Raw genomic sequence first — 12688 nt, 5'->3', positions numbered from 1 at the left:
TATCTGCAAAATTCCTTTTGCCTTGTAATCTAACATTATCAGAGCATAACATCTCATCATACTTACAGTCCTAGCATTAGGATAAAGAATCTTGAGGGACCATTTTAGCATTCTGCCTACCACAGTATTTATTTTTTAATAGCCTTTAATTAATTAACTTGAAGAGGGGATAAAAGGCAGGGGTGGGGGGGTCTGTCATTTGCAACCAAAGAGCAATGGCTGTGGTCCACAGAGGCCTAGCCTTGGGGAGTGGAGGTGGGGGGATGCAGTTAGAAACTTTGTCTTCCTGACCTCTGCTAAATTGTGGTTCTTTATTTTTCCTCTGGAATTGAGTTCAGAATATAGAGATGTAAAAGATTAGACCATCTGCCATACTTCAGATGCCAAAAATAATGAAAATAGCTCCTTGCCTCCAAACTCTGGTAGAAAACTTTTTTTTTTTTTAAATGCTTTTCCTTGCAGCTCACTGTCCAAGTGAGATCATTGGTGATCCCGAGCCTTTTCCCATGAGTTAATTGATGAGGAGAGGACCGCCCAGCTAAATCTCACAGAATACATTCTGAAGGTAATTGGCTGAAAGCCTCCAGGCTCTTGTTGAAATGAGTGGTTTTGGTTAATCCACACCATAAAGCTGGAAAGCTATTATGTATGTATATTTTTGTCCTGAGGTATTATCAAGAATTTCCATATAGAAGGAAATAAATTGTTGTTTGGGAATGAAAAAAAAATTTTTAAAGAATAATGTAAGACATAAACTCTGTTTCCTGTAGATGTAAATCAGAACAAGTTTGAAAGCCTTTTGTGACTCAGAGAGAGGTCACCGACCCAATCTGCTGAGGGAGGCAGGGGGACACAAAACGGTTACATTTTGGTGATTTTTCCTCTGCTGCTGTTAGCTCTTCTGTTTGTGCAATGTGACACAGTTTTCCAGAACGCTGTAGGAACTTGGAGATATGCAACGGCTCTCCAGTTCACTGCCTAGCTTCAAACACAGATAGCAGTAGCTGAGCATCAAGCATAGTGTGTGGTAAATGGGGGGCGGAGGGGGGGACTCACGGAGGTAAGCTTACTTTGTGGAAAATTGCCAGCAGGTTGAAGGGTTGTGAGATGATCGAATCCTAGAGAGCCTCAGAGTTGGAAGGAGCCTCACCCCTTGTAGGCTAGTGGTACCCTTATTTGATGCATGGACCGGCTCAATAACAGAGACAGGAGGGCATCAGCTCTGCTTGATCCTACTCTTTACAGTGAGTCAGAAGAAATAAAGAGGCAGCAGCTGTGAATGAAGATAAGGAGTCCTAGGCCTCGGGTAGTGCCTGGTGCTGCTGCTGGGGGACCGGGCACAATTGAGTCTCAGTGCCAATTGATGAAAATGATATCTAGTTAGCAGGGTTATAGAATTAAGGAAGACGTGTGGGCAAGCTTTGTAAAGCATCAGGCAAACATAAGCTATTGTATTGTATTAGTGGTATTAATAGGAAGACATTGAGACCACCACCCAGGATGGTGGATGGTCAATGTCTGAAGAAAAGGTACATGGAGCCCCAGACAGGTATAGGAAATACAGGGGAAAACATTGTGTTCTCGAAACCAACAAATATAACACTAGGAGCTTGAAACTGCTTTAAAAAGGGAGGAAGGAATAGCCACTGTGCAGGACAGAAGCCTCGGGCCCAAGACAGAAAGCCCGCACTGCTCAGGTGTACATAGCTATGCCAGTTAGAACTCTGGACAGCGCAGCCTAACACCTGAGCTCTAATGAGCGTACTCGCCAGGCTCCCCGAGAAACCAGAGGCCAAGCTTGAGTCTGAGGACCCGAGGGGACAAGAGCCTGCCCTGGAGCTGCCTCAATGAAATAAAGGCAGTTTCCCTAGCCATTGGACGGTTGTATCCAACTGGTCCGCGTTGCTTGTTGACTTAACTTCTTTAAACATGTCTATCCCAAACTGTTTCCTCTCTTGGGTGACACTTTACCCCTGCAGATGGAGGATTCAAAGAGAGAGAGCTGAACCCTTGGCTTTTGGCCATAACAGAGTTAAGTGCATTTGTTCATTTCTTTATTCCAATAGCATTTATTTTTTATTTATTTATTTATTTTTTAAGATTTTATTTATTTTTCAACAGAGAGAGAGAGAGAGACAGCAAGAGAGGGAACACAAGCAGGGGGAGCGGGAGAGGGAGAAGCAGGCTTCCCGCTGAGCAGGGAGCCCGATGTGGGACTGGATCCCAGGACCCTGGGATCATGACCTGAGCCGAAGGCAGACGCTTAACGACTGAGCCACCCAGGTGCCCCCTCCAATAGCATTTATTGATGCCGCTCTTACTCAACCCTGTTCTGGGCCCCGAGGAATCAGAGATGCAGCCTAGTGGCTGTCATATGGGAGCAAGTGTAGTTTACTCTTGGCTTTCCCTCCTCTGTGCCCTCAGCCAACAGTGATTTAATATAGTCACCGCGGCTGCTGGTTTCTGTCCCAAAGATCTTGTTTCCAGGCATACTTCCTCTCCTCTACGTTCAAGTTATAGCTTGAACCCTGTTTCTCCTTCAGAGCCTTACCAAATCTTCTCATGCACGTGGATCACCATTTGCTTGTTGTCTCTGCCCTAAGTTTACTGTCTCTGATCGCATTCCCGTTGGCCTCATCCTTTTCAGCCTGGTTTGACAGTCCCGAGCCTGGCTTCGTGGGTGCTCGTCGAGCTGAATGTAGGGCTTGTCACTTCCAGCCCTGTGGGGCAGCTACAGGGAGGCAGGTTTGAATTTCCTGTTCCTCACCTTCTCTCTGCTCTGGTTTCCCTGGAGAGTGGGCGTATCGGTGTTGCCCCCAAGTGGTACGGACTTGGCAGAAGTGGAATTCACGTTGTCAGTGGGAACGTGCAGTAGGGCATCAGGCAGTGCTGTGGTTAAAGCAGAAAAAGGAGGCATGGCAAGGTACTCCAGACAGCACCGTAAGCCCAGGTTCAAGGGCCAAGAAGAAATGAGACTAATGAGATCTAATAATTATCAGCTAGTGCTTGTGATGACTGATCCCATCTTTATGTATAATGACACTCAGTCCAGAATGTCCCAAAGGCGTGATATAGTCTCTGGCATTCCAGTTGCTCCTAAAGAAAGAAGTCACTGGCTGTTGCCAGCCTAGGTGAACCTTGAGGCATTCCAAGACCTTGGCCCTGGCCTGGGGGAAGGGAAAGCAGCTGAGATGGGGTACAACCAGGATGGGAGCTTCAGGATTGCAAGATGGTGTGAGCGGCTGGGTTGCAGTGCCTGTGGTCTGTCCACAGTGGAGCCATCCTGTAGTCAGCGGGGGGAATTGAGAGATCCTTTCTTCCATGGAAGGGTCTGGCAGAGGTTTTTGTCAAGGCCTGAGTGGTTACTGAAATCCAGAGACAGGAAAAACAGTATGAGGGGGATGAGGGGGTCCACCTAGCAGACAGAGCCTATGTCCTTGCGTCATGGTGACTCCACAACAAAGGAATCAGGAAATAAATACCCCAAGTTCCTCTCTCTCTCCGGGTCTTCTTGGAGCTCTTCCCATTGAAGCTCTTCCCATTGACTGAACTTCAGCTGAAGGCAGAAGGCAACTGTGCCCATTAATGCAGCCACTCCTGGGCAGGAAGCAGGGGGAGGAACGAAGAGATGGATCTAGAGGGACAACAGTAGGGGTTAGAAACAGAACTAATTCTGGATCCTTTTTTTTTCCGGTGGGACTGACCCTACGGACATCCTGCCAGCCCTAGTAAGGCTGGGCTCAGGACTCAGGTGAGGTGAGCCTCGGGCTAGAAATCTCTGTTGCTTAGAGTTGACAGGAGCTGAGAAAAGAGGGCCTGGCACTGCACCTTTAAAGTAACAGCTTGCTCCATACATACGGGGGCCATATGTCCTCAATTTTCCAGGACAGTCTCGATTTCAAATATTCTGTCCCATTCTGCCCATAAGAATACTGGCACTTGTCAGATCACATGCTCCAATTTTTGATTCAGAAAATATGGTCACTGTATCCCTATACCACAACAAATGCCAGATGGTTTAAAGAGCTAAGTTTTTTTTTTTAATGGTATACTTATCCCAATTGTTGAGAAAAGACAATTTTCTGACTATTGAAGCAATTGAAGAAATTATCAGTGACAAGTTTGATGGGTTCAATTGCATTTGAAAGAGAAAACTTTTTTTTTAAAAAAAGAAAATCAACAAAACTAAAAGATGAAAAGAGAAGCAACAGATTGGGGAAATAGTTGCAATAAACATAACAGCTAAAAACTTAATACCCAGACACTTTGGAGTTTTATATAAAGCTTAAAGGGCACAATCAAGACTTCACTGGACAGATGGTCAAAGATATGAGTAGACAATTCACACAAGCGAAACATTCACTGCAAACAAATCCCAGCAAGGGATTTTAATAAATTCAGGTTAACACAACTTTGACTTACTCTATCACACCTATCACATTATCAAAAATAAACAAAAGCTATAAAATATAACATGGGCAGGGCTTTGTGGATACATGCATTTCAGAAGGCATTAAAAGTTCTCTTTCCTTTTTCCTCCTAGAGAACAGTGTGATGATATGTAACATCACAAAAACAATCCACCACTCTGACCCAACAAGTCCACTTTTGGAACTATGTCCTAAGGAAAAAATATTGTTTAGTTAGTTAAATAAATCTTTATTTTAATATAAGTTAAATTTATATATATATATATATAAATTAAATATATAGATATATATTTAAGCGAGACCAAAACAACCCAAATTACCAACAATTATGTGATATAAATATCTCACCTACAGTGAAACATCCCAAAGTGCCAACAATTGTATGATGATTAAATGTAATAGTCTAAGATAAATAAAATATTTTATCATTAAAACACCAAATATGTTCGCTTTGTGATGAGAGAAGATATATTTTAAAATGTTAAAATAAAATTTTAAAATATATTTAAAATGTTAAATATATTGGCAGTACTGATTATGGTCATGTGAGAGCTAGTTTTGTCTAATTATAAGGATCAGATAAAAGTTTAAATTGTATAGTTCCTCGGTTTCCTATAGTAAAAGTGTATTCTGTGGTGTCTGGCAGATTGCAGCATTACTATGGGTGCAGACAGTCTAAATGTAGCCAGATTTTCCACAAAAATAATCAGAAGAGTCAGAACAGGGCTCAGACTCCGGTCTTCTGTAAATTGTCTCAGGGTGAATGCTGGCTGTGTCTTGAGATAGACCTCCATTCAGGGTGGGTAGCTGCTTCCAGTGTGGTGCTGTGTTCTTTGTCTGGAGAATGCTCTGTCCTCTGTCTCTGTTCCTTGTGTCCTGAATGGGACCGATGAATGCCCAGGTGCCTGGTTCTAACAGGTGGTGAGCTTCCTTCCGTGTGTTACTCAAATCCTCAAATGTAGCAGTACATACTCAACCATAAAATCAAGATCCATTCACATAAAGATCAATCTAGTTACCCCCGCTGAAGGGAAAAGCGAATACAATCTCTAGTGTCTATTTTTGTGGTATTTTTAATGCCTCAAATGCTAATCTGTTAAAAGGAGGAAGGGCAGGGAGAGGGTTCGTTGTGCAGATGTGAAACTTGCAAATGCCAAACCCCATGGGCCTCCTAAAACATGCAGCCAGTGCGTGGCCGACTCTTGGATCTCTGGCATACCTCTTGTCCCCAGCGGGAAGAGAGAGGCCAGAGCACACTGCTGAACCCCAAGCTCTGCACACAGGTCCCTATCTGTTGGGGTACATTGATTTCCTCTGGGAAATCCAGGTCCCACTGATACCTTGTTATTGGGGCAGCGGCTCCCGTAGACGTTAAGTACTTATATGCAGACCCCTTGAGAGTGTGGGATTCCACAGCTCATTTTCTCTGTGACCTCGAGTAAAGTGCTTGACGCCTGAATTTTCATAGCAGAAACAGATTGGAGGGAGAGACTGAGGACGGTTGGTGTGAGTGCTCTGAGTTCAGTCGTTAGCTCTGAAAGTGGATCCCATGTATATTATGAAAATTTATAAAAGGTGAAAGAGAGGTGCCTGCATGGCTCAGTCAGTTAAGTGTCTGCCTTCGGCTCAGGTCATGATCCCAGGGTGCTGGGATCGAGTCCCCTGCTCAGCGGGGAGCCTGCTTCTCTCTCTCTCCGCCCTGCTCGCGCTCTCTCTCTCTCTCAAATAAATAAAATCTTTAAAAAATAAATAAATAAAAGTTGAAAGAAAGAGAAAATAGAAACCCTGTAGGGTTCCAGTTATCCATCATAAAGACCACTCCTGGTCGTCAGGGAACGGGCATGAGTTTTGAATTCAGCAGGACCACCTTTCAGATGCCTTACTGCCTCTTCCTCATACGGGACATGTTCTTGACAATGTCTACCTCTTAGGATGGCTGTGAGTTAAAATTAAATAGTTCTATGGAAAGCACATAAATGAATGTATAGTACAGAATAAACCTTCAGTCAGTATTCGTTTTCCTGTCCCCCCATCACCTGATAGGGTGTCTAGCAAACGGCAGGTGCTCCATTTATCACGTGTATACATTATCACTGAGTCACACGTGCAGAGCTGTCATCTGATTCATCTACCACACAACAGCGATAACCAGACACAGAGAATGTGATTCTGTTGGTTATAGGGGGGCATAGCCAGTTACCAACAACAGAAGGGGAAAGGCAGGGAGGGATGGGACGTGGATCTGACTCTTTCCTCAGTGGTAGGATTGCACTCAGATTGCTGATCCACATGCTCACAGTGAAGATACAGTCTGGCCACCATGGGGTACAGCGATCTCTGATCACCACCCCAACACAGCAGCATCAGCGAAGGGTCCACAATGAAACAGTGGCTCTCGCATCAGACAGACTGAGTCCAGCAGCAGGAGTTTGAAGGGAAGATGCTCAGATGTGCAGAAAAGCAGGTGACAGCCCCAAGCAGCCTGACTCTAGGTGGGGGTACTTGTGCAGGGCTTGGGGTGGTGTGCTAAGCAACTTCTGGGACAGGGATCAAGGCAGAAGGTCAACAGTAAGAACTTGGGTAATGCAATGGGACTGCCTTTAGTATTGGAATGAAGCACTGTATTGGGGTCAAATGATGATGCTGTGGAGCCCAGGACAGCCTCAAGTCAAGTTGGATCCTGAAAACTGAGGCAGGAGTGAGTTACCAGTGAGGGTCCAATGGTCTCAGTCATGGGGAAGAGATGGGATGCAGCAGCTGGGAGTCAGGGTGGACCAGACATTATACCTCTTCGAAGGCAGATTCACTTGTTGCTACTTGGTTAAAATTTGGATTCACCTCCACAGATGTCAGTGATCATTGCTCCAAAGTTCTTCAGGGGTGACCTTGAAGGTTCCATTTCCCTGGTCCCTTCCCTAAATCAGTGTAGGGTAACACTTAGCCAAGAACCTCTAGCAGGATTTTGGTGAAAGAAGGGAACCGTATATAATGGAAAATTATATTTGACGAATTGCTTTTATTTGGGTTTATTCATGATGTTTGTTTTGAAGTCTCAAATCTCAATAAAGTGATTTTATGTTTATCAAAAGGAATATAGATTCAAAATGGTCATGAAGCAGTATTTATGGCCCCTCTTCTAAGCTGCCTTTGTTGGCTTTCTGTTGACAGGCTCCCTCCTTGACCTCCTGTTGCTTTTTTCTCATGACCACAGATTCTAGATCTTCACTGTTTCCCTTCTTCCTAGTACATTACACTTCCCAGCTGGACCATTAGTTCTCTATGGGGGCGGTTTTTCCTCCTAGGTGGCATTAGGCCATGTCTTGAGACATTTTTGATTGTCATGGCTAGGGCAGGGATGGGTGGATACTCCAGGCGTTTGGTAGGTAGAGGCCAGGGATACTACTAAAAACCCTACAATGCACAGGACCACCCCCTAAAACAAGGAATTATCCGGTCCACAACATCAGTAGTGCTTCTGTTGAGAAATCCTGCGATAGACTGTAAAGCATATTATGAGCTGACATCACGACTAGCAGCTAACATTTATCAAACTCTTACTGTGAGTTTACTCTTGCTGCATTTTCCCAAACATTTTCTACCTATTAACTCATTTAATCTTTTTTGTTAGGAATTACTGTTACTCCATTTTATGAATGGGAGACGTGAAACATGAGGAAGTTAGGTAACTGACCCAAGGTCACACAGCTAGGTAACTGGTAAGGCCGCTCAGTAATGAGAATAGTCATAGTAATAGCAATGGAATTTGTCTTAATATGTATTGAGCCAAGGGCTTTGCAGGTATTGACCCATTTCATCTTTGCCCCAATCGCCTGGGATAGATACCCTATAATACCCACTTCAGATATGCAGAAACTAGGACTTGGTGGGGCTTGCCTTGTAATTATGAATTTGTACATTTTTAAAATCAGTGTCCATCTCCCCCACTGCACTGTGATCCTAAGAATGCAGGGACCTTATTGCTTTCTTGCTCCTTGGAGTAAGCCCACTCTTTAGCTCAGGATCTACCACAAGTGATTGAAGGACAAGGGAATGAAATGGTGGGGTGTTAGATGCCCACGGATGCCCTCTGCCCTGGTGCTTCCCTATGATTGCTGCCCTCCACTGGAATTTAGATGCTACCCCCATGAAAGGGTCTGGTACTCATCGCCAAGTTGAGTCCTAAAAGTGGTGGGGACGGGTCCAGAGCAACCACTCAGCCTCTCCTGGCCTTGTCAAAATGAGCAGGAGCATCTGTTTACAGAAACTAAAAAAAATCATGACCATGTTAAACCCCAGATTTCCAGGCACCTTTGAAAATTTTTATGACCTGCTCTCAGAGGAGAGATGGGCTCTTTTGTGGCTGGATACTCATGTCCCTACCTAATGAAATTTGATGACACATGACACTAGGTAGAAATCCTTTTTTTTTTTCTTCTGATATCTGGATATTTTCAGAACTTAGATAATTTTATCCTATTTACATCAAACAGGCAGGTAACTCTAGACTTTTATATCTGTATTATTTCTTGGGAGGTATAACATGATTATGAACGACAGTAATTGACATTACATGCTTTAATTAAATTTCCTTTGCTGTGAATCAAAACCTTTTAGTCCAGTCCTGCAGTGCTATTTCTAGACTTCTCTTTTACATACTCTGATGTGTTAGGCAGCGGGTATGACATAAATTTACTTTTACAAATTCTGCATCCCATAGACTAAATGAGATAATATGTGCGAGGTCAACTGAATGCCAGCCATGTGATCATTATGAATCCAAAAATGTTAGCTAAATTTGCATACTTTGTGCCTTTTAGGTTTGGGCTCTTTGATGAATATGGTGCTTCTTAAAGGATAATCATAAAGCTGGTGGTTGTAAAAGGCCCCGTTTTTCAAATGATTACAGGTAGCATGGTAATTACATACCAGGATTTCTCCTTCCAGAGCTTTTAAGTGGTCTGTAGGACCTTAGAGGATTAGTCTTTTCCAAAAGGGAAAAGTACCCCAGATAGCCTCCTGTTCCCTGTGACCCCCAAACAACACCTCCTCCACCATCTGGAGCTGCCAGCCTGCTAGAGGGGACCACAAAGGAGGGTCTGGGCCAGTTCCTTGAGCCTAGCTCCCCTCCCTCCATTTAGGAGCACAAAGCACCTTGACTTGGAAAATGCACCTGCAGCCTTTTTCAGGTGTCTGGCCCTCCTGAGCTTTGAACATCCTTGAGCACAGCTCTGTAGCACCGTCTCCCAGCATGATCCATACGTTGGTCTTTGGGGTCCAATGGAGCAGGAAGTTAAGAATCCCCTGCTTGATTGGCTGTGGTGCCTCCTTCCAGCCCAGGATGGATGCTCAGTAAGGCCTTCTCTGTCTCCCTGTGGAGTCTCTCCCCTCCCCTAGGGCAAGGGTCCTGGAGGACTGACCACAGTGGTGGGCATCCCTGCCGAGTCCCCCCAGGATCCAGCATCTTGGGATCCAGCCCCATGTCTCTGCAGAACTCCACCAGGGCACAGATGAATTGGTCCCGGCATCTGTGGAATCCATTTAGCCCAGTGCCAGTGTGGGGACACCTCCCTGCTTCATCTGCAAGGGAAACAGGTGCACAGCACCAGGGCCTCCCCCAGCAGTGCTTTGCCTTAGACCAACCAGCCAACAAACTCAAAGGACCACAGCAACCAACACTCAAATACAAGAGAGTTTTCTTCTTGTTCTTAACACTTGCCTAAGATGGTAAGCTCATGCCTAGAAGAAATATGTAGGTACCCTCACACCTTCATTATCTAACTACAAGTTTTAAGGTTCCCTCTCCTGAAAGGACGGGTCCCCCACAACAACTGAGAAAAGGCTGAGGGCACAGCATGGCCGCTCTGTGTCCAGGGTGGCCTGGGTTCACCCAGCCGTACCCTCAACCTGCCCCTGGAATCTGTGGCTGGACTAAGAAATTCCAGATAACCCCAGATGAGACTCAGTTCTCTGCAGGGATGACCCCTGGAAAATACGGAGCCCAGCCTCTGCACGCACCCAGCTCTGACAGGTAGCTCGAGGTGTAGAGCCAGGCTGAGCCGAAACAAGCAGGCCCTCTGGATTTCCAGTTGCCAAGAGGCGAGAGGCAGAATCCTGCTTGCTTTGCAGCAAGTCTATGAGTCTCATGTGGCATGATATTAAATTATATAGGCAGCCACTTGTTTTCAACTGATGCACTGAGCCGAGAGTTGTATCAAGCAGGCAGCATTGTCCTCAGGAAACAGTTGAAAAGATCCTATAGCTCCGCAGACCTCCAAACCTCTGAAAATTGGCCTGACAACAGAGGGGTGTGGGGCCATCGCAGGGAGTCGTCAGCTCTGGGAGGAAGGTACCATGCTTGTGGCTGAAACCCTGGACCATGGGCTGTGGGGCACTCTGCCCTAAAGGTACGTCAGAGCCTAGACAAAGTTGCACATGTGGCCGTGGGGGTGATTCTCTGCTGGGGGTGCCCTGGCCAGCTCCTGGCTCCTCTCTGGTGTTGGGGCTTCTGAGATGGTAGGTGCCCCCTCCTTTTGCCTCTGAAGGTTGTTTATATTAATCTGCCCTGTATTAGCCTCGCTCTGTTGTTAGAGATAACTATGGAGGGAGGGTGTGTGTGTGTGCGTGTGCGTGCGTGTGCGCGCACGTGGGCACGCACACGTGTGTGAGAGATGTTTAGGGGTGGGGGGATGAGATGAGGGTGGACAAAGAAATGAACAAAGAGGAGTGAACAAAGGAGTGAAAGACTTATGTCCTCTGCTCTTGCATGAGGATAAATCTAAGTGTGCGTTCTGAACATGGAGAAAGAAGCTTTTGGCCTCTTTGAGCAATTAGACTGCTAAATGCTTGTCCTAAGACCTAACAGCCAGCTCTACTCCATAGCTGGAGTGGAGAGGGTGTTGTAGTTCGCATTTGTGGCAATAATATGAATAGGACAGATATCTTACTTGACGAGCTCATAATCAATAATGCCTAATGGGCCTGTCCAGTTCCCTAAATAGTTTGGGATAAATCTATTAAGACAGGGACTGACATGGGTTTGACTGGTGTGCATGTAAGTTCTTGGCAAGACTTCCCACTCAGTTTCCACCACGTGGTTTGATAAGTCACATGTTTGGGTTTATGGCTGGGCTGAAATGCCTCCTCATGGGTTTGACAATGTGGGCTCCTTGATCCAGGTTCTGAAAAGACCACAATTAGTAAAGGAGTGAAAAGAGTAGCCATGAGCGCCTTTTGGCCACATGGAGACCCGAGGGATGGCCATGGTGAGTGAGCCTTCTCGGCTCCCCTGAACATGGATAGGGGAGATGTGGCTCCTCCGTGGGCTCTTTTGTCACAGATTAACAGCCTAACTGATGAATGTCTACACCCCAGAGTCACTCATTTGTACCCTCTGGGAAGCATTTGTGTTGACAGTCTTAGCCAGAGAGAATAGCAACTCTGGAAATAGCAGCTCCTGGGAAAGCAGGAGGTTTTGAGGGATCTGGAGGTTACAGCTGACCCCCGAGGTCCTAAGAAGAGCTGGTGTTGGCCCTTTGATTGATTGGGGTGGTGGCGGGGGCAGGCATAGAGGGAAGGAAGGTGTGGAGGGGGTCCTGGGAGGCCCCTGACAGGTTCCATTGTTTCCCCACTTCTCTGTGCAAACCCATAGGGGTGAATGTTTCCCCCAATATTTACTAGTTATTTTTACATATTTTTTCTTCATATAAATTGCCACTTACTGTAATTAATTAACTTTCCTTGGGGGCTTTGATAGACTGTTATTATGGGTTTTTATAATGAAGTCATTATATATGGAGAATATTAATCTCTGCTTGCCACATTAGTTGCATTGTTTTCTAGACTGACCTTCTTCTCAGTGATTTGCCCCGATCTGCCTCTTTATTTTACAAAACAAGCTTGTGGGTTCCTTCTGCTCCCTACACCCAGAATCTCACTCGTAAGTACCATGACAAAAACACAAACAAGAACTTCTTAATCTACATATACAAAAGTAGAAGGAATAGTGTAGCACACCCCAGGAAACCCACCACCGGCTCGAACAATGATTAGTCCACGGTCGGCCTTGTTTCATGTCTGCCTCCATCTGACCCTCGGCCCTCACCAGAAGATTCCTTTGCAGTGAATCCCACATAGATCATTTCAGTACATATTTCTCATTCGTAGCTCTTAAGGGTTCTTTTTCAATATAGAATTATATTACATGCAGATGAGAACTTAATAATTCCCTGAGATCCTCAGCTATCCTGGCGCATCCTTTT

At 45.3% G+C, this 12688-nt stretch overlaps 1 protein-coding gene and 1 long non-coding RNA gene across 5 annotated transcripts in view; one reads left to right on the top strand and one right to left on the bottom strand.

The window, feature by feature from the left end:
- LOC145716189 (uncharacterized) overlaps positions 1–12688 on the bottom strand; it is a 111260-nt gene that overhangs the window by 9367 nt on the left and 89205 nt on the right. For 2 of the 4 annotated variants that reach the window (XR_014138687.1, XR_014138690.1), the window contains exon 4: positions 2552–3634. This is a non-coding gene — a long non-coding RNA (uncharacterized LOC145716189). Of the gene's footprint in view, positions 1–2050; positions 3635–12688 lie in introns of those variants that run through there. The other 2 variants (XR_014138688.1, XR_014138689.1) reach the window with 1 other exon arrangement.
- The window catches only part of PARVA (parvin alpha), a 155449-nt gene that overhangs the window by 68881 nt on the left and 73880 nt on the right, over positions 1–12688 (top strand). The gene's annotated exons all lie outside the window — the stretch shown is intronic.

Source organism: Leptonychotes weddellii, chromosome 11, assembly GCF_054177405.1.
Source record: "Leptonychotes weddellii isolate Sample4059 chromosome 11, ASM5417740v2, whole genome shotgun sequence".
Taxonomy (NCBI): domain Eukaryota; kingdom Metazoa; phylum Chordata; class Mammalia; order Carnivora; family Phocidae; genus Leptonychotes; species Leptonychotes weddellii.
The sequence above is the reverse complement of the archived record's forward strand: the minus strand, read 5'-3'. Positions and strand labels throughout refer to the sequence as shown.